Here is a 25,208-nt window from a genome sequence, read left to right as displayed (position 1 = left end):
TTTCATCTTTGGCAGTGTACAAAGGTTTGGGAATGAGGTTCTGTTGAATGTGGGGTTTTATACTAGTAATTTGTTGGTTTGAAGTAGTTACTGTGATCAGGAATGTTGCTACGAGCGGGCGAGTTGTGCAATATGCTAGGAGATTATATCCATGATTATAGTTATAGCTCGATGTAGCATGTTCAAGCTCATACAGTGTGTACATGTAAGATTCGTGTCTTGAAAAGAAATTCTGAAGGTTAGGAACTGAATTCCAAGGTTTTTGGGCTAAGGTTAAATTAAGGATTTTCAATTGTGTTGTGTTGTCAGACCTATGTGGAATAGGGTGACGTGGGATCACCCCCGAGTACGTGTGTGGTAAGATGGAATAGTGATTTAAAGGCTTAGGAACAACTCTTGGCATGTTTGAGGACGAACATATGTTTAAGTGGGGGAGATTGTAACGACTCGACCGGTCGTTTTGAGCATTTATGCTCCTTTCAACTATTTGAGGTCTTGCATAACTTTCTACGAGGTATTATGACTTGTGTGAATTGTCGGTTTTGGTTTTAAGGTATTTCGGAGTTAGTTTGGAAGAATGAATTTCTTGTTGGAAATTTAAGTTGAAATAGTTGACCAGATATTGACTTATATGTAAACGACCTCGGAATAGAGTTTTGATAATTCCAGTAGCTCCGTATGGTGAGTATGGACTTAGGAGCGTGTCCGAAAAATTATTCGGAGGTCCATAGTAGAATTACGCTTGAAATGACGAAAGTTAAATTTTTGGAAAGTTTGACTAGGGAGTTGATTTTTTGATATAGGGGTCAGACCCCGATTATGGAAATTGGAATAGGTTCACTATACCATTTATGACTTGTGTGCAAAATTTGAGGTCAATCGGACTTGATCCGATAGGATTCGACCTCAAATGTAGAAGTTGGAAATTTCATAATAGACTAAAGTTCAAGTGAGTTCGCACAAGACCCAACTTCAAATGAGCATAACTCCCATGATACGAAGTGTTATATGGTGTATTACCTATCAAATGAAAGCTCTTTGAATCTAGTTTCTAACGATTCAAACCGTTCGTCATATGGACATTCCTACAAGAAGTTATAACCATATTACCAAAGGCTGGAAAAATGCAATTCTACGACCAATTATGCGATCGCAAAATAGTTATGAGATCGCAAAACTGCTTCTGTGACCGCAAACTGGTAGCAGAATGGACCAGAAGAGCCCAGTTCTGGGCACCAATTTTGCGATCAACTTTGCGGCCTGCATACCCATTCTGCGGTCCATTATGCGACTGCAAACCTGCTTTCGGAGGGTTAATTTTTCTATTTTCATAACCCGATCCCATTTTGATAAATAGGCTTTGGGACTCATTTTGGAGCAAAAATATAACATTTTTAGAGAGAAGGGAGAGTGTTCTAGAGAGAGGAAGAAGCTCAAGTGCTTTGTTCATCATGATCTTGTTCAAGCTTTGAAATCTAACAAGGAAATATCACAAGATCTTCACCCAAAGAGGTAAGGTTAGACCCTTAGTCTTCAATTTCGAGTTTGGGTAAAGATGGGGGATTAAGAGTATGATTTTTGGGTGTAATAGTATTATTTATACATATCAATAAGGTTTATGGAAATATTGTTGAGTTCAAATGGGTAAAGATTAGGTTGAAAATGGTAGAAATCTTCAAAGACTTTAATTGAAGATTTGAGGATAGAGTTGATGTCGAAATTTGGTGAAATTTGTATGGTTGGACTCGTAGTTGAATGGGCATTCATATTTTATAATTTTTATCGGGTTCCGAGATGTGGGCCCCACTGGAGATTTTTGAGTTAATTTCGGATTTTATTGGAAAATTAATATCTCCTTATGGAATTAATTACAATAATTGGTATTGACTGAATCGAATTAATTTTGGCTAGATACGACGCTTTCGGAGACCAATTCGCATGGAAAGGGCATAGCGGAATATAGAATTACACGATTTGAGGTAAGTAACAGTTATAAATCTGGTCTTGAGGGTATGAAACCCCGGATTTTGGTATCATATAACTATTTTGGAGGTGATGCACATGCTAGATGACATGCGTGTGGGCTTGCACTGAGGGGATTGTGATTTCATCTGTCCCGGGAAACTGTAAAGTTGAATAATTTATTGTTAGCTATATGCTCTTTATGTGTTGATAAAATTTGACTATAAATCATGTTAGAAATCATGCTTAGGCTATGTGATAGTACTGTTAGGACCCACATAGGCCGCGCACTTGTTGAATTGCCTGCTAAATGCGATATGTACTCAATCTCAGTGTTTACTTGCACATTTTATCTCAGTCTCTGTTATTATTATTGATACATCATATAATTGTTGTTTGGGATGGTTTCATGATTATTGAGATCCCGAGAGACTGGAGAGATTTATGACTGAGGCTGAGGGCCTCATTGTGAGATATTGATACTATAGCACGTGAGTTGTCCGTGCAACACGTGAGTTGGCCGTGTAGATCCTTATATTATACTATAGCACGTGAGTTGGCCCTGCAACACGTGAGTTGGCCGTGCGGATCCTTGTATTATACTATAGCACGTGAGTTGGCCGTGCAGCATGTGAGTTGGCCGTGCGGATCTAGATATTTATATTATGACACGTGAGTTGTCCGTGCAGCACGTGAGTTATCCGTGCAGATTATAACGTTTGGGCTGTAGGAGCCCCTCCGGAGTCTGTACACCCCCAGTGAGTGCGGGTACCCATTGAGTGTGAGTGACGAGGGCTGGGAGCCCAACGAGTGGTGAAGGCTTGGAGCCCAGTGAGTGATTGTTGTCCTGAGAGGTTGTACATGATTTCCATTTGTTATTGCACCTAGTTGCTATCTGTCATTATTGTGAAATCTTTAAAAGATTTTATATACGGATTACATGAACATGAATTGTATAAAAATTAATTTTATATTAAACTGCCAGATTTGAAAGCATGTCTATTCTTTGCTGGAACTATTGAATATGAACTGTAGCTGTGTAGCTCGTCACTATCTTTATTTATTTATTTATTTATTACTGTTACTTACTGAGTTGGTTGTACTCATGCTACTCCATGCACCTTGTGAGCAGATCCAGGTGTAGCTGGACACGATAGAGGTTGTTGATTGTTCTGATTGCAGATTTTTTCGGGGATAGCAAGGTAGCTGCCTGGCGATCGCAGCCCTGCTCTTCTCCCTCTTATCTTCCTCTAGTTGTATTTAGCTATTTTCCAGGCTGGGTTAGCCTTGATATTGTTAGACAGATTATAGTAGATTCTCATGAATAGTGACACCCTGATATCAGGCTTTTCTTTTCCGCACTTTTATTTTGATTTGAACTCATTTACGAAGGTTTTTTTTTATGTTAAATAGCATTGAAATTATCTTTGAAATGAAATTATCAGTTTGTTTTGGAAATGAGTCGGCTTGCCTAGTTCCACGATAGCCGCCATCACGACAGGAGTTTGTTTGGGTCGTGACAACCTTGGGTTTGATTATGTTCAAAAAATTGAAATTGTATGGAACCAAACTGTTTTTCATGGAGAAGATGGTGATGCACTATTAAAAGTACTGGAAAAGTTGTTCGTTGAGGCTATTTCTTTTGGATTCCTTAAACCATGAAATGGTTATAAAGTGTTTCTTTTATTGGTTCGATTACGAGTCCAAAACCCTAAACATAATAACAAAGTTATTTCTCTTAGGCAGTTTGAACAAGCATATGTTGAAGAGTAATACTAGGAGTTGTGCTGATCTAGAAAATATCAAGACTTGGGGCAGGCAGATTATATTCTTGAAGGTTTGAGCTTTCTTTATGGATAGAACCCGAAGATTATCCATGGGGACATCAAGTGTGAGAACATTTTTGTTCATGGTGGTGGGAAGAAAGTCAAGCTTGGATATTTTGGGTTGGCAGATCGTCTTATGGAGGGTGATTTTGCGAAGGAGGTTAAGGGTACACCTCAAGTTATGGCTCCAGAGAAAGTGTATATCACTTGTGAAAATCCTGCATCTCTTGGAAAGGTAAATGTAATGACCCAACCGGTCGTTTTGAGCAATTACGTCCAGTTCGGTAGTTTGAGGTCATGAGTAACTTCACATAGTGTATTATAACTTGCATGCATCGACGGTTCTGGTTTTTGAGTGGTTCGGAAATGATTTTAAGGGGTGTATCTCATTTGAGAAGCTTGAAGTTGAAAGAATTAACCAAGTTTGACTTTTGAGTATTTGATATTGGATTGGAGTTTTGATAGTTCCGGTAGGTCCGGATGTTTCTAGAAGGTTGGCAATTTAAAGGTTTGGAATTTTCCTAAGTTTGACCATGGTTTGACTTTAAGGCTATTTGGTTCGTATTTTGGTTTCGAACCTAAAATAGGCGTGTTTCATTATTTGGAACTTGCCTGCAAAAATTGGCGTCATTTGGAGTTGGTTTGACATGGTTCGGACGCTTGGTTGCAATTCTAGAAATTCTTGAAGTTCATAGTGATTTTCATGCGTTTTGGTGTCCGATTCGTTATTTTAGATGTTATTTTGGTATTTTGATCACGCGAGCAAGTTCATGTTATATTTTTAGACTTGTGTAGATATTTGGTTTGGATCTCCGATGGCTCAGATGAGTTTCAGAGTGTTTGGAAGAAGGTTCAAATTTGTTGCTGTTTCTGATCTCGCATTTGCGAGGTTTTCATCGCATTTGTGATTTTAGGTTTATAGGGAGGGAACTCGCTTTTGCGAGGAAATGATCATTTTTGTGAAGCATGTAGAGTTCGCATTTGCGAGCTCTATATTGCATTTGCGATGAAGGTCTAAGCTGGGGTAGAGTCGCTTTTGTGAAAGACCGGTGTCCGCATTTGCGAAGGCATCAGAACTGTTCAAGCTTCCCTTGTGCGAAGGATTCTTCGCTTTTGCGAGGGTTCGCAATTGCGAACCCCATATTGCAAATGCGACATCTATAACTTATTTATAGCTGAGTATTCCGAGACATAGCTTCATTTTGTCATATTTTGAACCCTAGACACGGCGGGAAGCGATTTTGTAGAGAGATTTTCATGTCAAACTATTGGGTAATTGATTCAAATCAATTTCCAACTATCTTTTATGATTATATATTAGATTTAACATCAAATTCATGAGAATCTAAGAGAAAATTTGGGGTTTTTTGTCAAAGTTTTGGAAATTAAAAATTGGGGAGTTGAGAGTCGAATTGAACTCGAATTTGGAAATAAAATACATATATGTACTCGTGGTATTATGGGTAGTCAAGACATACCTTTGGACCTGGGTTTTGACTGGGCGGGCCCGGGGTTGACTTTTGTTACCGTTTTAGAAATTTTATAAAGATCATAGCTTTATTAATTGAAATTGTTTTCTCTTGCATTATTTGATGTATTTAAGTCGTCTCTGGCTAGACTGAGCCGAGCGGAGGTGAATTTGTAAAAGAAAAGCTAATTTGAGTATTAATTTGCCCAAATTGATGTAAGTATCTTGCCTAACTTTGTGTGGGAAAAACTACCCTTAGGTTTTGGATTGACTGTACTATTTGAATTATGTGTAAGGCATGTACATGAGGTGACGAGTGTGTACACGGGATTATATGTGGTATTTTACCGATTTAGACTATTAGGCTTCTTTCATGCATTTAATTGAAGTTATCGAGTCATGTTATATCTTTTGTTGGTAGACTTGCCCTTACGTGCTCTACTTGAAGTTGTTAGTTCATGTTCTAACTTTCATCTGCCAAGTGCACCCTTATATGTTTTTAATTGTTAATTGTAATTAATTGTTGAGTACATGCCTTGTCTGTCACATGCCTTCATTGTTAATTGGTTCTCGGAAATTGTGTCTTGGTTTATGAATTATCATTTCTTGTTATTTGATTTTGTGAGTTATCATGTAACTTCTTCATCCGTTGTGATTTCTTTGTGTAGCTTCGTTATTGCGTTGATCCTGTGATGTGCCGTAGTTGGTTGTAGTTTGTTTGTTTAATTCATATTTCTTGGGAAGTGGGTTGCACACCGTAACGGTAATGATGATATGGTGGAATAAGGATTACTATGATATTGATAAATGATAATACAGTTGGATCGGGTTGCACGCCACAATGGATTGTATATGTGATACTTGATAATGATTAATGATGATATGGTGAAATAAGGGAGGATTATGATATTGATAAATGACAATACAGTGGGATCAGGTTATGCCTCGAAACAGATTGTATATGTGATACTTGATATTGATTAATGATTATATGGTCAAATAAGGGAGAATTAAGATATTGATAAATGATGATAGTGTAAGATCGGGTTGTGCCGCAAAAGATTGTTTGTATTGTACTTGTTGTTGTTGTGTCTTGTGTGAATCATGCATCCTACGTGAACCGTTGTATAACTTTATTGCATCAATCTGTGCTCCCATGGTTATGTAACGATCTGGCCGGTTGTTTTGAGTGTTTTAGCCTCGATCCCCTATTTATTGATTCCTCTATGTTGTATCATGATTATGTGACTTGCCGGGGGTGTTTGATTTTGGTTTCGGGTGAGTTTCACAGTGAAATGGGACACATAGTCCCTAAGTTGGAGTTGGCAAAATGGCCTCGTGGCCACTTAAACTTGCGCCCAATTGCTAACCCGGTACACAAACTTATACATTTCTCATTTGAACACTCTAACTCCGATATTTGTTAACTAATAAACCACTTTGACCGTTGACCATGCCTATGTGGAGGCAACATAGCTGACATGGCCAAATTGTGTGTACACCATACTAAAAAAATGCATGAATGTAATATTTTGATAGAAAAAGTATTAAAAGTATATAAATAATGAAAAGATAACAAAAAAAAAAGAAGAAAAAAACTAAAACTTTCTCAGTTCCTCCCAGCCCACTTCGTCCTCCTTCCCCATCCCCATTTCTTTAGTTTCATATCCCATCCCCCAGTGATCAAATTCCATCTCGTCCCCATACCCTTTCCATTATTAATTTTTACTTGAAAAGGATTAATCTTGTTCTATTGAGTACAAGAGTACAGAAGAAGAAAAAAAAAGGTTATCCACACAACTCGATGTCAGCAAAAGAAAATCTCCAATGATGATGCCGAAGAAATTTTTCTTGTCAATTCTCCTTTCTTTTTCTTTCTTTAAATTTTTGTGGCAGGGGATATTGAATTAGTTATTTTTGATTTGTTTGGTGTGGGCTTGGTGGGATGGAGGTTTAATGAAGATGGTAATTAGGGTTTTGGGCGAAAATGGTGGCTGAAAATTTAGAGACATTTACCAGTGACTTTTCCGGCCAACTAGAGTTTTCCGGTGGTCTATCCGTCTCTTAAATTTGGGGCTTGGTCGGAGGCTTTGCCGGCAATAGCTTCTTTTACTGATGGGGGGAGAGAGATGGAAGTTCAGTGATGAAGATGACATGAAATTTAATATATTAATTTTAAAAATGGGACCCAAAAATAACACATGGCGAGTAATAAATAATCTAGCATATAATATATTGACATGTCACATCAATTGATATACACATGCTGTTGGATGGGTTTCTTAGTACTCATTCTGTCAAGTTGGAGTGTTCAAATGGTAAATGTATAAGTTTGTGTAACGGGTTGGTAATTGGGCGCAGGTTTAAGTGGCCACGAGGCCATTTTGCCTAAGTGAAAAAAGTTGATCGTAGTTTGACTTTTGTGAAGACGACTTCGGAATAGAGTTTTGACAGTTTCAATAGCTCTGTATGGTATTTTGGACTTAGGAGCGTGTCCGGATGTGGATTTTGAGGTCTATAGGTCGTTTCAGCGTGAATTGGCGGGAATAAGAAAAACAATAAGGTTTGGGAGATTTGGAAAGTTTGACCCGGAGTTGACTTTATTGATATTGGGGTCGAATCCTGATTACGAAAAATGGAATAGGTCCGTAATGTCATTTATGACTTGTGTACAAAATTTAAAATCAATAGGAGTTGGTTTGGTATGAATCGACATTGGTTTCGGAATTCGAAAGTTCATAGTTCATTGGGTTGCGATTCATAGGATCGATATTGTTTGATGTGATTTTTCGCCTCGAGTAGGTCCATTGTGTATTTTAGGACTTGTTGATATTTTCGGACAGGGTCCCAGAGGCCCCGAGTGTGATTCAGATCGAATCCTAAGCAAATTGAACTTAACCTCACTACTGAAGCTAGATGTTCTGGTGCAATTGCACCTGCGCACTATTGGTCGCAGGTGCGGACTCGCAAATGCGAGGGCTTGATCACAAAAGCGAATGGTGGCCTGCCTAGCTGGGACCGCAAAAGCGAATGAGGAAGCGCATAAGCGAAAGTGGATGGCCATGCTTAGGGTCCCAGAAGCGGAGAATTATCCGCAGGAACGCACTCGCAGGTGCGATATTTTATCCGCAAAAGCATAATCCCCTGATCTTAAGTGGAATCCACACCTACGATGGTTTTTCCGCAGGTGCAGCATCACAGAAGTGACACAAAGACCGCATAAGCGGTTTTGCTGGGCAGAAATAAGTTATTTTTGAGGGTTTGATTCATAATCCATTTTTGGACTTAAGAGCTCGGTGGGAGGCAATGTTTCCAGGGTGTTTCAGAGAGATCATTGGGGTAACGAATCCTAACTCAATTTTGGTTAATTTACATGAATCTATTGTTAATTTCATCATTTAATTAGTGGTTTGAGTTGGAAATTTTGGGGAAAATAGTAGAAACTTCCTAGACTAAAATTTTGAGTTTTGAAAGGCGATTTGAGGTCGGATTCGATTAATTCGTGTATGGTTGGACTCGTTATCGAATGGGTATTCGGATATTGTAATTTTGGCTGGGTACCGAGACGCGGGCCCGAATTGACTTTTTGAGTTAACTTTTTATTTATTTGTAAAGATCGTAATTTTATTGTTTGAATTAGTTTCCTATAGTTATATTTATAGTAGGAAGTTATTTTGGCCAGATTCGAGCTATTTGGAGCTGGATAATCGAGAGAATTGCCTACTAGTTGATTGAGGTAAGTGACTTGCCTAACCTTGTGTGGAGAAATTACCCCTTAGGATTTGTGATTGGTTGTGATAATTGTGATATGTGAAAGTCGTGTACGCAAGGTGACGAGTGTGTACACAGGCTAAATGTGAAAATTACCTATTTTAGCTATGTCGATTCCTTTCATGCCGTAATGGAGTTACCTTAACATGATTATAGTCATTATTTCTAGTCTATTTTTACATGTCTACTTGTCTTATTCTCTTACATGCTAATTGCCCTACATGTTTAATTGAAGTTCTTGTTTCTTTTATTCAGTATTCATTATTTCATTGTTGAACCCCTTTTGAAGTTGTTAATTTGTGGAATATCTGGTTGTTGAAATTGGTATTGAGATATAAAGGTCGTGATTCATATTGAGATAGAGTGTTAAACTGTGAAATACCATTATGTTGAGTTGTTCATTTCCGGTTGTTATTGTTGAGATTCTTGTGTACATTGTGGTTGAGCCATAGGCTCTTTACTGTGAAAATACCGTTATTATTTGGTATCTCTGGTAAGTTGTGTTATTAGGCACTTGAGGTGCGATTTGTGATACGTTGTGATATTGATACGCATGCGGTGGTATAAGATTTTGGGGTTGAAACGCATGCGGTGAGATAAGGTGGTCGTGATTCGCGTGGCTAGTAGGGGAACTACTAGAAGTCATGAGGTGTGATAAGGTGTGATAAAATGCGGGATGCTATTTCGGGAAAATAATTTTCAAAACTAAATGTAAAGGCTCCCGCGGTGATATAAAGAAAGATTGTGAGTTATTCTTGTGATTTTAGACTACGAGACGGTACCTCGGTAGTGACCCTTGTTGATCTTTCTCTACTTGTTGTACTTGTTTTGGTTGTTTTGTTTCCTTAACATGTCAAATCCTTGTTTCTTCCTTTGATGTATTATTTTCCTTGATTCCGTGTAGCTAAAATTTTGGTATACTCCTTACTTATTTTATTTCCTTATCATTATTATTATATTGTTAAATCTTTCATCTTGTTTCTTATTATTTCTAGTAGGGCCTTAACCTGACCTCGTCACTACTCTACCGAGGTTAGGCTTGACACTTAGTGGGTACCTTTGTGGTGTACTCATGCTACGATTCTGCATATCGTTTTGTGCAAATCCAGGTACTTTCTATCAGTCCCGACACCAGTGAGCTGAGTTCGCATTTGGAGACTTCAAGGTACACCTACCCGTATCTGCATGCCTCAGAGTCACCTTCTATCCATTTCTATATTTTCCCTTCTTTACTAGATACAATTATATAAGGATGACTTTGATATTAACATAGAGCTTGTGACTTGTATTTCGCCAGGTTTTGGCCATTGTATATACAAAGAGCTGTGGAGATATTTCCTTATATTAGTTGTTGGGTTTTGAGATTTTTAAATCATTGTTTCAGTTATTTTCGCATATGTTTTAGGCTTACCTAGTCTTAGATACTAGGTGCCGTCACAACATTATATGGAGGGAAAATTGCGGTCATGACAGGTTACTTGGTGAATTGATTTTCAAGATGAATTTACTGCGCGGAGTCATTGTCGCACACCCTGTTAAGTTGGTGATAACATAACAGTTATAAATGATTGAATTAGGAGCATGCTTACCTTATGTGACTTTTTAAGTTAAAACTCGTCGTCTAATTCGATACTTTACTATTCTTATTAGTTGTCATATTTTACTTTAATTGATTTCTCGAATTAAACTTCTTGTCCTATCTGACATTTTTACTTTACTTAAGAATTGTTATTACGTTTTATTTTAACAAATTCTAGATTTAATTCGGTGACTTATCCGATACTTTATTTTAATTGAAAATGATATTTTCTTTACCCAAATGACTTCTAAGCTAAACTCATTTGATACCATATCTTGTATAAATTGTAACCTATTTCACTATATTTGGTTCCTAATAAAAACTCACTTTCTCATTGATTTCCTACTTTATTCAAAATTGTCATTATGCCTTATTGTATATAAATATATCTATTGGACATATTAATTAACATTTGATAGGGATATAATGTACATGGTAGCACGTTGACTTTGCCGTGTGAAAGTGATTTGGAAAATATGGGCACGAGGTGCCATATGTATAAGATTTGGAAGTTGTGACTTATGATTTGAGATTACGAGGAGTGGTACCTCTGGTAATTCTTGTTGTAATTAGTGCATTAGGAATTATTTGATTGATTGAGTTGTCATCGATTCCCCTTATTTGAATTCATTCATGTTTCATCTGTATTCTAACTATGTTGTTGTTTTATTACCTGGTTGTTTCTTGTTATTATTCGTGCTTCCATTATTTTCACTGTTGATTGTAATTTGTGATCCTTCTGTTGTTGGTCTTACATTGATGTTCTTTCCATTGTTAGCTTTATGTTATATCTTGCACAGGTTTACATGTCTAGTAGGTGTCTTCACCTAGCCTCGTCACTACTTTACCGAGGTTAGACTTGATAGTTACTGGGTACCGTTGTGGTGTACTCATGCTACGCTTCTGCATATCATTGTGCAGATCCAGGTACTTATGATCGAGATGTTTTGAGACTTATGTCTGTGCTGGTGAAGACTTCAAGGTATACCTGCTCAACGTTCGCAGGCCCCAAAGTCACCTTCTGTTGTAATTTATTTCCATTATTTCCTATTATTCCGGAACAGTGATGTACTCATTATTTATAGTTACACTTAGAAAGGCTTATGACTTGTACTACCAATTTTGGTGTTATACAGCTGATGTTGGTTCAGTTATGTTGTTATAGATATTATTTAATGTATTGCAGTTAAGTTAGTCTAATAATCAACACGTGTTAGGGTTACCTAGTCTTAAAGACTAGGTGCCATCATGGCATCCTAAGGTGGAAAACTAGGGTCGTGACAAGTTGGTATCAGAAACGTCTGTACTTATCTTAGAGAGGCTATGAAAACTATTAGGAAACTCTACTTCTTTCATTCCTTATCGTACGACATTGATTCAGCTTGAAACGCATATCGTATATTCCTTTGCATCTACTCGTGTATGATATTGCACACTCAGCATCAGCTATGTACCAACGGTTTGTGATGTTTTGGATGCTCAAACATTGTCTCAACGTGTTGTCCATACTGAGGATGCGGATGTATTGATGGATCATTTAGTTGTTCACATGGGGGTGCAACGGGCTCTGGTATCTGGTTGATAAGTACGTGCTTGGGAAGGTTTAAAGGGTTACCTAATCATCATGATCGTGGAAAGGTCATGAGGTAGATGTTGATTTGAAGATAATTAGGGGTGTTAGAGACTATGTGGTTCATATGATATTTCTACTCAGGGAAAGGTGCACACTATCATTCAAGGAACTGGAGGAAGCAAGTTTGACTATCACGAGGATGGACATGCGCTTGGTAGACGATTTGAGGTATCTTATGATTGGTGTTGTACGAGCTATGAAGGTTAGTATTGTGGATCATCGGATGTTGTGTCCTATGGCTTCGCACCAAGTGGGGGAGTCCACTATCGATGATCAAATTGTAGGGTCATGTATTATATCAGTTTTGGCCTGAGATGTATATATGTAGTATTGAAACATTCCCCAAAATTTGTATATGATTAAGATATGAGATTTGCATGTGATAATGATGGGACTTGCGGTATTTCTGTATCATTAATGAATATACATTTCAGGTATCAAAGAGGTTAGAGAAGCAATTTCAGATTCACAGAAGGTCTCTTCAGCGTGGGCATCTCGGTTGCGGCATTATGGGGTGCTTTAGAGGAAATACAGTGAAGAGCTTCTGGGCTATGTGGTTCATACTAGGATCTTCTACATTGAGCTTTGGTTTTGGGATTGTTGTGTACCAATAGGGAGAAGTATTACCCGGAAGAAAAGTCGAGGAGGATCTGTAGAAATGGGTCAGCTCGGTGGTGTTGGATCAGCATAGCAATAGAGGTTATTGGTCCTTTTGGGTGGTAACTCTATACCGGTGCTTGTGGCAGTACTCTTAGGTTGGATGGTTTGCGTGACTCGGTTGAGTTGAGGAGATTCGGTCCCGATGGCTTAGTTATGTGTGGGCGGGTCTCGGGGAGTTCTCGATTGTGTCGACCACGGCTTGAGCCGGCTGTCTGCTACTTATATAAGGAAAATGTTCGCATTATGGTTTTCTCCTGGATGGATATTAGAAGTTAATAAAATGTTGGCATTATTGGATATTTCATGTGAAGAGCTTGAATTTTAGGAAGGCACCTTGTGTTTTGACTTGCGGATGCTTGACTAGTGGTACAGTGATTGCCGGGTTTTGGGGCTTCTGAAGTTCAGATTTTGCTATGCGGTATGGAAGTTTTGTGTGGGTGTTTTCCTAAGATGATGGAGTGTGAGTAATATATCAGCCATTTGAGTAGCATAGTAGAGAACGGATATGGAAATTTTGGTATTCATGAGGTTCGGGACGGGATGTCCTTGTAGGCGGACTATTCCTTGATTGCAGATTGTGAAGAAATATGAGAATGGGATAACTAATGGCGTATATTATGGATATGCTGCTATAGACTTTTGAAAGGTTATTTACCTGTTTGGGAATGATTGGAATTGGTTTGGGGGCTATTTGAAAGCCCAATGAGAATGTGTATTCTATATCAGATCAGGTTTGGTTACTCTTGTGGAATTGATATCCTGGGTTTAGTACCAGACATAATGGATGTTATTCGTGCCCAGTCTGTGTTATGTGCTTCTCTCTTATACTATGATGGGTTGTGAAGTTATATGATTATTCGCACGTATGTTGTAATCCCGTTAAAGCCTTATGACGATATGGGCAAGATGGTCGTCGTGATGTTGATTTGCTCATTGCACCTTAGTTGTGCTTGCTTTCCTCCATGTTGTATTATTTTTATTCATCTTCCCACAGTTATGTTTGTGCAATCTATCGTGTTTGATGTTGGCATACATGTGATCAGTGAACCCAAGCACTTTGGCTCAAAGGGTATCTCTATATGGATTGATATATTTGGGATCGAGTTGCACGCCACAATAGATGTTATGTGGGATACCCTTCCTTGTGCTTATTTCATGTATTATTTTCCCTATGTGGAATAAGTTGATGAAAATATACTTTTGTTGTTATATCTGTTGTACTTGTTAGATACTCTCCGTACCTTGCTTTCGTTCCGTCTTTAGAAAATTTCCTTTTGAGTTATTGCTTGTTTGGTGTATGAACCGTGTTGTGTGAGAATCCATGTATTTTGGTGTGACTTGTCAGTGGGCTGCTTGTATGGGCTTAGATGAAGGTTCTAGACCCGAGATTTGCACTATCGTATCAGGATGAGGAGTGGTTGGAAGGATGATGCTATATTTCCTCTTAGAATTGGGCAATGGACCTTGGCGGACGAGAGAGATTCTTGGCTTGTTGATTTCATGGATGGTTATGAATTTTTACATGTTTCTTTTATCATAAACAGCCTTGCGGAGGTCCGGAACGAGATTTTATTCGATATGAAGTGTATTACCGGTACTAAGATTTTTATTGGGCAGCTATGGTGGTCGAAAGTTATTGCTGCGGGCATTTGATTTGTGTGGAGCATCAGGTGATTGTACCCTAGGTTGGGGTTGTGGCTCGATTCATCTTGTTCAGTCTTATACAGTGTATTGATGCGAGATTCGAGTCTTATGATGAGTTTCAGATGTTGATGATTTGGGTTATGTCCTCAGGTTTATGGACTATGGATGAAGTGAGATCTTCAGTTAAGTTGCGTTGTCAGACCTACATGGATTGGGATAAAGTGGAATCATACCCGGGTGTATGTATGGTGAGCTCATGCAGTGATTTGATAGCTTTGGAACGACTCCTGGCACATTCGAGGATGAACATATGTTTAAGTGGAGGAGGATGTAACGACCTAGCCGGTTGTTTTGAACTATTGCATCCAGTTCGGCAGTTTGAGGTCATGAGTAACTTTACATAGTATATTATGACTTGCGTGCATCATCGGCTTTGGTTTTTGAGCGGTTCAGAAATGATTTTAAGGGGTGTCTCTCATTTAAGAAGCTTAAAGTTGAAAAAATTGACCAAGTTTGACTTTGGAGTATTTGATCTCGGATCTGAGTTTTTGATAATTCCGGTAGGTATGGATGGTGATTTTGGACTTGGCGTATGCCCGAATTTGCATTTGAATGTTTTTATAAAGTTTCAGCACCATTTGGCGGAAGTTAGCAATTTAAGGGTTTAAAATTTTCCTAAGTTTGATCATGGTTTGACTTTAAGGCTATCGGGTTCGAATTTTGGTTTCGGGACCTGGAATAGGTCTGTTTCGTCATTTAGAACTTGCCTGCAAAATTTGGCATCATTTGGAGTTGGTTTAACGTGGTTCAGACGCTTGTTGCAATTCTAGAAGTTCGTGAAGTTTATAGTGATTTTCATGCATTTTGACATCCGATTTGTGATTCTAGATGTTATTTTAGTATTTTGATCATGCGAGCGAGTTCGTGTTATATTTTTAGACTTTTGTGGATGTTTGGTTTGGAGCCCTGAGGGCTCGGATGAGTTTCGGACACGTTTCGAAGTGTTTGGAAGAAGATTCAGATTTGCTGGGGGGTTTCTGATCTTGCATTTACGAGGTTTTTCATCGCATTTGCGATGTTGAGCTGTTGGGGAGGGAGCTCGCTTTTGTGAGGAAATGATTGCTTTTGTGAAGCCTATAGAGTTCGCATTTGCGAACTCTGTATCGCATTTGCGATGAAGGCCTAGGCTGGGGTAGAGTCGCTTTTGCGACCAACTGGTCGCTTTTGCGAAAGACCAGCGGCCGCATTTGCGATATTTTTGTCGCTTTTGCGGAGGCATCATAACTGTTCAAGCTTCCCTTTTGCGAAGGATTCTTCACTTTTTCGAGGGTCCGCAATTGCGAATCCCTTGTCGCAAATGCGACATCTGCAGCTTGTTTATAATTGAGTATTCCCAAACTTAGCTTTATTTTATCATATTTTGAACCCAAGACTCGGTGGGAGGCAATGTTTTGGATAGATTTTCATACCAAACTATTGGGTAAGAGATTCTAATAAATTTTCAATTATATTTCATGATTATATATTAGATTTAACTTCAAATTCATGAGAATCTAAGAGAAAATTTCGGGATTTTTGTCAAAGTTTTAAAAAATGAAAATTGGGGATTTGAGAGTCGAATTGGACTCAGATTTAGAAACAAACTACATATATAGACTCGTAGGGTTATGGATAGTCAAGACCTACCCTTGGACCCGGGTGTTGATCGGGCGGACCCAAGGTTGACTTTTGTTGACTTTTTAGAAGTTTTATAAAGATCATAGATGTGTTAATTGAAATGATTTTCTCTTGCGTTTTTTGATATATTTAAGTCGTCTTTGAAATGATTTTCTCTTGCGTTTTTTGATATATTTAAGTCGTCTTTGACTAGATTGAGCTGAGTCGAGGTGAATTTGTAAAGGAAAAGCTAATTTGAGTATTGATTTGGCCAAATTGAGGTAAGTATCTTGCCTAACTTTGTGTGGGAGAAACTACCCCTTAGGTTTTGGATTGATGGTACTATTTGAATTATGTGGAACGTGTGTACATGAGGTGACGAGTGTGTACACGGACTTATATGTGGTATTTGACTGATTTAAACTATTAGGCTTCTTTCATGCATTTAATTGAAGTTATCATTTCATGTTATATCTTTTGTTGCTAGGCTTGCCCTTACGTGCTCTACTTGAAGTTATTAGTTCATGTTCTAACTTTCATAACCCAAGTGCACCCTTATATGTTTTTAATTATTAATTGCAATTACTTGTTGAGTACATGCCTTGTCTGTCACATGCCTTTATTGTTAATTGATTCTCGAAAATTATGTCTTGGTTTATGAATTGTCATTTCTTGTTATTTGATTTTGTGAGTTATCGTGTAACTTCTTCATCCTTTGTGATTTCTTTGTGTAGCTTCGTTATTCCGTTGATTCTATGATGTGCCGTAGTTGGTTGTAGTTTATTTTTTTAATTCATATTTCTTGGGGAGCGGTTTTCATGCCGCAATGGTATTGATAATGATGTTATGGTGGAATAAGGGACTATGATATTGATAAATGATAATACGGTGGGATCGGGTTGCACGCCGCAACGAATTGTATATGTGATACTTGATATTGATTAATGATGATATGGTGAAATAAGAGAGGATTATGATATTGATAAATGATAATACGGTGGGATCGGGTTGCGCGCCGCAATGTATTTATATGTGATACTTGATATTGATTAATGATGATATGGTGAAATAAGGGAGGATTATGATATTGATAAATGATAATACGGTGGGATCGGGTTGCGCGCTGCAACGGATTATATGTATTATACTTGTTGTTGTGTCTTGTGTGAATCATGCATCCTACGTAAACCGTTGTATTACTTAATTGCATCAATCTGTGCTCTCGTGGTTACTTGGTGAATTGATTTCCAAGATGAATTTACTACGCGGAGTCATTGTCTCACACATGTTGAGTTGTTGATAATATAACGGTTTTAAATGAAATAATTAGGAGCATGCTTACCTTATGTGACTCTTAAGTTAAAACTCGTCGTCTCATTTGATACTTTACTATTCTTATTAGTTGTCATATTTTACTTTAATTGATTTCTCGAATTAAACTTCTTGTCCTATCTGACGTTTTTACTTTACTTAAGAATTGTTATTACATTTTATTTTAACAAATTCTAGATTTAAATCGGTGACTTATCCGATACTTAATTTTAATTGAAAATGATATTTTCTTTACCCAAATGACTTCTAAGCTAAACTCATTTGATACCATATCTTGTATAAATTGTACCCTATTTCACTATATTTGGTTCCTAATAAAAACTCACTTTCTCATTGATTTCCTACTTTATTCAAAATTATCATTATGCCTTATTGTATATAAATAGATCTCTTGGACACATTAATTAACATTTGACACGGATACAATGTGCATGGTAGCACGTGGACTTTGCCGTGGGAAGGTATTTTGGAAAATATGGGCACGAGGTGCCATATGTGTAAGATTTGGACGTTGTCACTTATGATTTGAGATTACGAGGAGTGGTACCTCGGGTAAATCTTGTTGTAATTCATGCATTAGGAACAATTTGATTGATTGAGTTGTCATCGGTTCCCCTTACTGGAATTCATTCATAATTCATCTGTATTCTAACTATGTTGTTGCTTTATTACCCGGTTGTTTCTTGTTGCCATTTGTGCTTCCATTATTTTCACTGTTGATTGTAATTTGTGATCCTTCTGTTGTTGGTCTTAGATTGATGTTCTTTCCATTGTTAGCTTTGTGTTATATCCTACACAGGTTTACATGTCTGGTAGGTTTCTTGACCTGGCCTCGTCACTACTTTATCGAGGTTAGGCATGATACTTACTGGGTACCGTTGTGGTGTACGCATGCTATGCTTCTACACATTTTTGTGCATATTTATGTACTTATGATCGAGTTGGTTTGAGACTTATGTCTGCGCTGCTGGAGATTTCAAGGTATACCTGCTCGACGTTCGCAGGCCCCAAAGTCACTTTCTGTTGTATTTTATTTCCATTGTTTCCTATTATTCCAGAATAGTGATGTAGGCTTATAACTTGTTATACCAATTTTGGGGTTATGTAATTGATGTTGGTTCAGTTATGTTGTTACAGATATTATTTAATGTATTGCAGTTAAGTTAGTTAAATTCCATTAATAATCATCATGTGTTAAGTTTACCTAGTCTTAAAGTATAGGTGCCATCACGACATCCTAAGGTGAAAAACTGGGGTCGTGACAATAAAAGACTCCAGACTGAAAGATGTCATTGAGAAGTGTTTGCTTCCCATGTCTGTTACGCCATCCGCTGAAGAGTCGCTCGAAGATCCATTCTTTCAGTACAGGGGTGGATCATCAACATTTGAGGCTTGTGGTTCTGCTGCCAGTTTTGTTAGGGGGTTACATCGTTGTGCTAGGGATATTAAGAATTTAGATTTGGTGTGATGATTGCAATATAATTTCACACGTTCTAGTTTAGGATTAAGTTGAACTAGATTGGTTGATTCTTTATTCACACATTCTCTCGTGGAAAATTTTATAGTAGCCAGGAGCCTTTTATTTTCCAGAATGTGTTGCTAATTTAGTTGACTGCCTATCGAAAAAGTAATATAATCTTTGCAATTTTCATTTCTGTTCAGTGTAATTGAAAAACTGCACGCAAATCAAAGATTAATTTGTTTATGTATTTGTAAATAGATTAATATTCGTAAAGATATCATTTGAAGAAGCTGAGGATCCCGCAAAGTATCCACGGTAGAATGGTTAAAGCGACCAACTCATAATTGGCGAATTCGCCCCTGGTATGTATTTTTGAAGAGATCTTTCTTTCTTCATTGAAAGAAGTTTAAAAGCAATCTGTTAAAATATTTTCTGAGTTTCGCTTTCGATGAATAGGTACATTAATTGGCTTCTTTCTAAATTCTAACCACCACATGCTCTGCATATATACATGACTTCTGCAAGACTTGTGTAGGCGAGGACCAATTGTGTCATTTAATTTGGTGCACAGTTTGTAATGTATGTGCTTAATGGTATACAGTATAACACAAGAACGAAAACTGTTATCTTGTCTTTATTTTACAAATACTAGTAATGCCTATAGCCTTGAGAATGATATCAATGTATTAATGGACACCATGACAGTTTGGTATCTTCTTGGGCATGTTTTCTTCATGTATTCTTGCAAGAAACTATTAGTCTTGTTTGGTTCAATACTTTCACTTCAGTAAATGACTAGAATAATACTATGATTCTCAAGTTTACGTAAGAATTTTCTCAGTATAGGATTCGGACTTACAACGCTTGTAGTGAGTGATTGCTTGACACTGCAATGGCACCTATGAGGGCTGTGAAATGTGACCTTAATAATAATAGATGTTGCCTTTAAAGCCCAAGGATAACTATTGCCCACCATCACTAAGTTACAATCTTTGCATTGCTCTTTAAAACGTTAGGCGCGCACTAGATTGCTCCTGGCAAGACCTTAACAATGTGAGAGATAGAAGTCTCATTACCTAGCCAGATCGCATGTAATGACCCGACCGGCCATTTTGAGTATTACAACCATATTGTTCCCCCATTTACTGTTCAATTTGTGCCTTACAGTTGTTATGTGACTTGCCGGGTTGATTGGTGCGGTCCGGTGAAGTTTTGGAATGAATTGGAACACTTAGTTCCATGGGTTAAAGCTTAAGTTGAAATAGTTGGCCAAATGTTGACTATGTGTAAATGACCCCAGAATAGAATTTTGATAATTCCATTAGCTCTGTATGGTGATTTTGGACTTAGGAGCGTGTCCGGAAAATTATTTGAAAGTCCGTAGTTAAATTAGGCTTGAAATGGCTAAAATAGAAATTTAAGTTTGGAAGTTTGACCGGGGAGTTGAATTTTTTATATCGGGGTCGAAATCCGATTCTGAAAATTAGAATAGGTTTGTTATATCATTTATGACTTGTATGCAAAATTTGAGGTCAATCGAACTTGATTTGATAGGTTTCAGCGTTGAATGTAGAAGTTCAAAATTCTTAGTTTTATTAGGCTTGAACTGGGGTATGATTCGTGGTTTTAGCGTTGTTTGATGTGATTTGAGGTTTTGACTAAGTTCGTATGATATTTTAGGACTTGTTGGTGTATTTGGTTGAGGTCCCGGGGGCCTCGGGTGAGTTTCAGATGGTTAACGGATAAATTTTTGGACTTGGAATGCTGCTGGAATTTTTCTGATGCACTATTTGGTTTACTAAATCGACTTCGTGAAAGGAGTCTCCCGTTCGCGAAAAGGAACTGAGGGGCAGGCAAGATTTGCTCTTCGCGTTCGCGAATGAGAGGACATGTTCGCAGAAGGTTGGGCAGGTTGTGCATCGCGAACGCGAGAGGGTGGTCGCGTTCGCGAAGAAGAGAGGGAGCTGGAGTTGGACCAAACGTGTTGGCCTACGCGATCGCGTGAGAGGCTTCGCATTCGCAAAGGCCTGAGGTCGGTAAAGAATCGCGTTCGCGAGGCTGCCTTCGCGTTCGCGAAGAAGAAATTGGGGTAGCACAAAAATGTGCTTCGCGAATGCGAGGGACCTGTCGCGTTCGCGAAGAAGGAATACCCGGACAGAGAGTTTAAGCTTTTCCATTTTTGGCGAATTAGAGCTTGGGAAGAGGCGGTTTTCGGGAAACTTTCAAGAAAAATAACGGGGTAAGTGTTCTTTACTCAATATTGGTCAAATTACCTGAATCCATGGTTGTTTTAACATTTAATTGGTGAATTAAGTTGGAGAATTTAGAAAACAATCTTGGTTTAATTTGAAGATTTGAGGGTCAAGTTGATGTCGAAATTTGGTAAAATTTATATGATTGGACTCGTGGTTGAACGTGCGTTCATATTTTATAACTTTTATCGAGTTCCGAGATGTGGGGCCCACGGACAATTTTTGAGTGCAATTTCAGATTTTGTTAAAAAATTAATATTTTCATATGGAATTAATTCCTATAATTTGTATTGACTGAATCAAATTATTTGTGACTAGATTCGAGGCGTTTGGAGGCCGATTCGCGAGGCAAGGGCATAGCAGAATAAAGAATTTCACGCTTTGAGGTAAGTAACAGTTCTAAATTTGGTTATGAGGGTATGAAACCCCGGATTATGTGTTATGTGATCGGTTTTGAGGTGACACACATGCTAGGTGACGGACGTGTGAGCGTGCACCGTAGTAATAGTGACTTGGTCAAATTTTATGGAACTGTGTAGTTGAATAATTTGTTGTTATCTGTACATTCTCCATGTAGTAGAGAAATTGAACCACAAATCATGTTTAGATTATATATTGGAACTATAAGGACCCACAGAGAGCGTGTACATGTTGAATTATCTGCTAAATTGTTGTTTGTACTCAGTCACAGTTTACTTGTTTATTTTATCTCAGTCTCTATTGTTCCTTGTTGATACATTATATCATTTCTGTTGGGGCTGATTTTTATGATTACTGAGAGCACGAGAGGCTGGAGAGATTTATGACTGAGTGAGGCCGAAGGCCTGATTGTGAGATATTATACTATAGCACGTGAGTTATCCATGTGGATCCAGATATTATACTATAGCACGTGAGTTATTCGTGTAGCACTTGAGTTGTTCGTGCGGATCCAGATATTATACTATAACATGTGAGTTGTCCGTGCGGATCCATATATTATACTATAGCACGTGAGTTGTCCGTGCGAATTATAGTGCTTGGGCTGAAGGAGGCCCTCCGGAGTCTGTACACCCCCAGTGAGCGTAGGTACCTACTGAGTGCGAGTGTCGAGTGATTGTGAGGTTGGAGCGAATGGGAGGACTGAGTGACTGTTGCTCTGAGAGGATGTATTGATTTCATTATTGTTGTACTTCAGCTGTCATATATCACTGTTTTGAAAATTTTTGAGAGATATTATCTCGTGCTCCAGTTGAACTTGATATGAAATTACTGTTTGGGCCCTAAATTGTTGAACTTGAAAGCATGTCTACTTTCTTATGTTGGAAATTACTGTAATTGGACTTAGCTGTGAAGCTCGTCACTACTTTTAGTTCTTTATTTAGTATTGTTACTTGCTGAGTTGGTTGTACTTATACTACACCCTGCACCTCGTGTGCAGATCCAGGTGCTTCCGGATACGGCGACTGTTAGATCTTAGAGTGTTGTCAGTTAGAGACTATTAATGTAGTTGCTTGGCGTCCGTTGACATTGACTCTCTTCCTTTCAGTTATTGTACTATTCTATATTTTCAGACAGTATTTTTATCAGTCATATTTTGTTATCCTTTAGATGCTCATGTACTCAGTGACACCGGATTTTGGGAATCTACTTTATGTCGGTAATTTGCGAGATTCTATGAAATTCAACTATTATGTTTCCAAACTTAAAAGAAAATGTTATTTACTGAGGTTGTCGACTTGCCTATTATTGAGATAGGCGTCATCACGACATATTAGAATTTTGGGTCATGACATCGCGTGAGCCCCACCTAGGGATGGCGAAATAGAAACCGCGCGCGATACATACTCTACTATACCATTGATCTCCCATTTTATTATTTCCAAATTATCACTGTTTTATTTCCAAAAGCTAACAGTAAGGAGAATTCAATAGAAGCACATAAGCTAATAGATTAATAATATCCTGCAATATAAGCATGCATGATGTAACTTAATAAAGTGGGATAGCATTTTGCAATAGAAGCTAAAGGAGTGGGGTATTTTTGTACTTTTTATTTCTATAAATTGCAATCCCTTTTTATCTTGGAGGTGGGGACCTTCAGTGTCCTTGATATTGAGACACTGCATAATACAAGGATCATGATGCATGTCTAATAAAGTGAGAGCCCAATATCAATCTGTGTTTTATTCCACACAGAAATCCTATTTGCTTCGCAAGTATACTTTTCCTTTGTATACGGCTCAGTGGTTTCATAATATAAATGTATTTTTTTTCTTACCGTAACATAAGCTTTCATTAAATTCGAGTCCTGAAAAAAAAATTACAAAAAAAGAGCGTTTTATTCTGTTAATAGGTCTAGCCTGAATTCCTAAGAATCGGACTAGTGCGCTTCAGAGTCCGAATAGTTTAACTGCAAATAAAAAAAGATAAGAATAAAGAAAAGTTGACTCCTCGGCATGACTGATGCACATGCTATTGATTAAGAGTGGAGTCATGTCTATAGTCCTTTTGCCTTTGAAAAGTATAGAGAAAATGACTTAGGAAGGTGGGATTTGTTTTCTTTTAGCTGTTCTTATGTAGTAATGCAGACAGGCCAATATTTTGTTTGTTGCTGTTTCCCCTACTTTTTAACTGGTTAACGAAGTGAATTTTCAGCTAAGCCTTACTTTCTTGCCTCCCCTGTCTCCTCTACCACCCTGGTGAGAATTTTTACAAAAGAAATATCAAAATATAAAAAATTAAACACATGAAAAAATTAAAAGGGAGTCAACATATAATATATGATATTAAATAAAAAATTCTATCGAGCAACACAATATAATTTTCTGGGTAATTAACGGGTGTCATCCCTTTGTTAAACGTGGATCTGCCACTGACCATTATTGCCCAAAGGCGGAGCTAGAGGAGCAAAAGAGGATCCGAACCTCTTTTGCCGAAAAATTACAATGTTCACATAAAGTTAAAAATAATTGATATATATATATATATATATATATATATATATATATATAATATTGAGGCCTCTTAGATTTTTCGCATATTTACTTTTTTTTAAAACTCCTATCAATGAATGATCACGCCCAACTATGCCTCCTATGAGGTTTAGCCGTCGTTGCAAATATAATCTGATTTAGAAATTCGAAATCGAATTCCATAGGAAATTAACCTACTAATCACAAACACAAATTTCGCAAGAATTCAAGTAATCAACCTTCAGAAATATTAAATAATGAGTTGATTGTTTACTAACTAAAAGCAAGATAATTAAAAAACTATAATTTTAGCACTAACAAAGCAAATATTGTAGACAAAATTGGAAAGGTCTAGGGTTACGATTTCCCCTCTCGTCAGAATCCTCCTTGCCACGTCTCCTATAAATTCTCCTAGATATTCTCTACTGATCGTGAGCACTTTAGGTGTCGTAATTCTCTTCCGAGCAACTATAATAATTTACTAGTCGTATTCTTCCGAACTACGGTAGCTGGCACTAGTTTAGCACTCACTAAGATCGCACCAGATTTCATTATTCCTAATCCCACCTTTAAACCCTCCATATTGATTTCTCATATACGTTGAGAGTGATGTTGGTCAATAACTACCTAAATGTGTACCCTTTTCCAAGCAATACACACTAAATAGACACAGTCAATTGAGGGCCTTTCAATCAACCACAATAATCACATAGTTAAACAAGTAGAGAAAAATCAATGGCAAACTTGTATTAAACGCAACAAAGATTCATCCTCCAAGAGGTTCCATCAAAACCGAGATGAGAATTTTTCTACTCATAATTATTTGCACAAATACAAGATTAGAATTCATAACAATCGAATATTAGGAAGAAAGAGGAAAAAATGTGAAGTTGAATCCTTCTCCTTGCTCCAAGCGCGTTCTTGCCTCTCCCAAGTCTTCTCCCTCTCCAAAGTAGTGTCTCTCCCTTCAAAATCACGTTTTAGGATGTATTTATAGTGACTAGGGTTT

General features: G+C 37.7%; 1 long non-coding RNA gene across 1 annotated transcript; it reads left to right on the top strand.

Moving 5' to 3' along the window:
* The first annotated feature begins 18,730 nt into the window (after positions 1-18,730).
* Positions 18,731-22,869, top strand: LOC138903665 (uncharacterized). Its single transcript, XR_011413002.1, has 4 exons — positions 18,731-19,158; positions 19,252-19,355; positions 21,564-21,631; positions 22,666-22,869. It is a non-coding gene; the product is annotated as an uncharacterized lncRNA (long non-coding RNA).
* The last annotated feature ends 2,339 nt before the right edge of the window (positions 22,870-25,208 follow it).

This window comes from Nicotiana tomentosiformis, chromosome 12 (assembly GCF_000390325.3).
Source record: "Nicotiana tomentosiformis chromosome 12, ASM39032v3, whole genome shotgun sequence".
Taxonomy (NCBI): domain Eukaryota; kingdom Viridiplantae; phylum Streptophyta; class Magnoliopsida; order Solanales; family Solanaceae; genus Nicotiana; species Nicotiana tomentosiformis.
This window is presented reverse-complemented; position numbering and strand designations above follow the sequence as displayed.